This window comes from Chinchilla lanigera, unplaced genomic scaffold, assembly GCF_000276665.1.
Source record: "Chinchilla lanigera isolate Chin_1 unplaced genomic scaffold, ChiLan1.0 scaffold01411, whole genome shotgun sequence".
NCBI classification, from domain to species: Eukaryota; Metazoa; Chordata; class Mammalia; order Rodentia; family Chinchillidae; genus Chinchilla; species Chinchilla lanigera.
Genome location: NW_004956812.1, coordinates 1 through 3,033, shown reverse-complemented (window position 1 = coordinate 3,033; position 3,033 = coordinate 1). Strand labels below are relative to the sequence as shown.

Genomic DNA, 3,033 nt, shown 5'->3' with positions numbered 1-3,033 from the left:
GCTGGCCTTGAGCTCACTTTGTAGCCCAGGCTGGTCTCGAACTTGCAACAATCCTCCTGCCTCAGCCTCCTAAATGCTGGGATTACAGGTGTGAGCTAAAGAGGTTTATTTATGTGTAGTACATTGAAGTGTGGAGTCTCAACAAAATAACACAAATTACAATTTTAACCAGGATTTACTGATTAAGCTCTTAAGAATAAAAACACGAATTTAAAACAATCTTTTGGGCCAAGGAAACCAGAAGAATGTACATAGCTAGAGCCTGTGGGTACTTGTGCAGCACCCCAGAAGGTACCTGGGGAAAAGCCCAGAACCTGGACTTCTCCCTTCCTGAAGGTACCTCCCCCTCCATGGCAGGGAGGGCATCCACCTATCACTGTAGTCAGGAAACAGGTTCAGCTATCATGGAGTTTCTGTCCTCACTGCGACCCTCCACCATACTTGCAGTGCCCATGTTTCCCTGGGATCCCCAACAGCCACTTAGGAAAGGGCTACAAGATGGAGAGCATTTTCCCTCTTTTAGGATGTATTTCTCCAACCATGTAGCCATCCAGACGTGGGGTGGGTGGGCATGGGACTTGGGAGGTATGGAAAATGCTGTCATGTTCTCAGAATGAAGAGACGCCAGCCTTCTTGGCCTCTCACTACCTCAGAGTGGCCTTAAGCAGCAAGCAAAGGCCCAAGTAGCAGTGAGTATTAAATTCTGCAGGGCCTGAGCCTTTCCCCAAGCTGGTTGGGGATTGTGTGTTTCCTTGTAAGTACTCTCTACTGAGTTGGGCAGGTTTTCTCATTCTTCCACCTGAGTCCCTGCGACAGGCCAACCAGAAGGACCACCTTGCTAGCAGGGTGTACACGCTCACATTTGTCTTCTTTACCTCCATGAAGGACAGAGCAGTCACCCAAGCAAAGTCCTCCAAGATAGAACCCACACCTGAGCAGGGGGACACAAGCCTTGGACTGAGCCCGGGAACTCCAAGTCCAGAGTTCACCAACCCCTTAAGGACAGACAAGGACACAGGCCAGGGAGGGACCTAACACAGACACAAATGCCAGGAACTTAAGAGACTATAATCCAGTGGCCCTGTTTTCCTGCAGGTAGGCCAAACCAGGGGCTGGAAGACCTAGGCCAGTGATGGCAAACCTTTTGGAGCTTGCAATGCTATGAACAGCCTGCTGCATGCCACAGGTTCACCAGCTTGGGAAAGAGCGGATTTCACAGCTGTGAGTTCTAATTGTGAAGGGTACCCCTGAGTCAAGCTACAGGACTCCCAAATGCCCCTTCCCCAGGCAACTGGTGGATGCCCACAAAGGAAAACCTGATGCCCCAATTTCTCTTCCTGTCCCTTCTTCAGGGCCTCCCTCCAGAGGGCCATTAGACACTTAGAGGCACTGTGAGGGGCCCAACATGTTTAGCTAGGTACTGCCACAAAGGACCACCCAGCACACTCCAAGCCTTTTAGCATCAGCCCTTCAAGACACACCAGCTCAGTCAAGACACCATTACATCCTGCTGGCGAACACTTTTCCACAGGAACTAAAGAAAATGCCCTATAACTATAGTCTGAAGAGAAACACTTTAGTCTAATAATAAACATGTTCTGCGGGGAGGAGTTGGTTACTTGGTATGTTCACAATGGCTAAATTCAAAAGTTGTGCACACATTACTTGTGCACTTGCTTTGTGTAATATGCTTTATCTACAAAGCTTACCTTAAAAGCAAAACAAAACAAGAAGCTCCTCATGTCTAAGGAAGGATTGGAGGCAAGATGTTGATGCTCTGATCTGAGGGGTGGTGAGAGACCTCAACAGATTAGGGGGCAAATTCTCATCCCATTCCCACCTCAGCCTCTGGGAGTGACTGAAGTGCAAAAGAGTGTGCTCGCTCACCAGGCTGCAGGGGATCCAGCAGCTAGAAAAAGATGAAACACCAGGCAATCGATAGCAGAGAAGGTGTGAGATGAGGGAAAACAGGCAGAAGCCTGGGTAACGTGACCATGTTTAAAGATGGTGATTACAAAAACAACTGCCAGAGCCTGGAAAGGAACGAGGCAGCTTCCCGTAAAACAGCCCTAGAAGGTCAGGTGAAAAAGTCTCCTGACAGCCTCCCTCAGAACTCTAATCAAAAGTCCACCCCATGAAGAAGTACTAACCCATCCGCCAGTGCATGAATCGATTCGGGGCCCAGTTAGGACAGGCCAGGGACACAGACTGAAACCCCCCTCTGTGAAAGCCTCACAAGGATTCATCTTTACCCTGCGTTGTTTGTTTAAACACGCGCGCAACTTTCTTCCTCTCTGTAAACAGTGCTTTTCTTTCTCGTTTCAGAAGGGTGGAGGTGAATCTGTTTCCGCCCTTTTCTGTGGTCAGGGACAAGTGCTCGGAACAAGCCAGTTCTACGGACGCCGGTGACCTTGTAAGGAGTCCGGGTGGGCCCAGGTTGGTCAGATCACAGACACCAGCCAGGCGCCCTTTAGCCTCAGGGTGGCAGGACGACCCCACTTCGCGGGCTAGGAAACAGACCCGAAAGGCCAGAGGCTGGCGCGGCCCCAGAGACTTCATATCCTCCCTCAGCCCCACCGAGGACTCTGGTCCTCCCCGCGCTCACCGACTGGCCCCCCGGGCCGCGTCTCCGGGCGACAGTGTGGGATGGGGGTTCGGCACCGTGTTAAGCGGTTCTGGGCGGACAATGGTGCTAGAAGGCTCTCGGTTCTCCGCGTCCCGGGCGTTGGACACCAGCCCCATTTCCGCCCGCTTCGCGCGTTGCCGCGCGACGGTCCTACCTTCAAAGGCGCCCGGGCTGCCCGCGGGCCGCGCACCAGTGTTCCGCTCGCAGAGGCCACCCCACGCCGCCAAACTTTGCTAAGCTACCCGCTTTGTTCCCCGCTCCCAAGGTGAAAGAGCCCTCAGGCCCTGCGTGGGGTTTCAAAGGCGCTGTCGCCAGCCACAACCGGTGCCCTCCCACCTTGTTGTCTGTGGAGGGACTGACCCAGGCCACTCCAGGGCCCCTGTACTATGAACTTGTGTCCTGTTTTT

The 3,033-nt window shown here is 52.7% G+C and overlaps 1 long non-coding RNA gene across 1 annotated transcript; it reads right to left on the bottom strand.

Moving 5' to 3' along the window:
* Nucleotides 1-156: 156 nt before the first annotated feature.
* LOC102028258 lies at nucleotides 157-3,022 on the bottom strand. The gene is made up of 2 exons (XR_265213.1): nucleotides 2,606-3,022; nucleotides 157-1,909 (listed from the first exon to the last, which is right to left on the bottom strand). It is a non-coding gene; the product is annotated as an uncharacterized LOC102028258 (long non-coding RNA).
* Nucleotides 3,023-3,033: the final 11 nt, after the last annotated feature.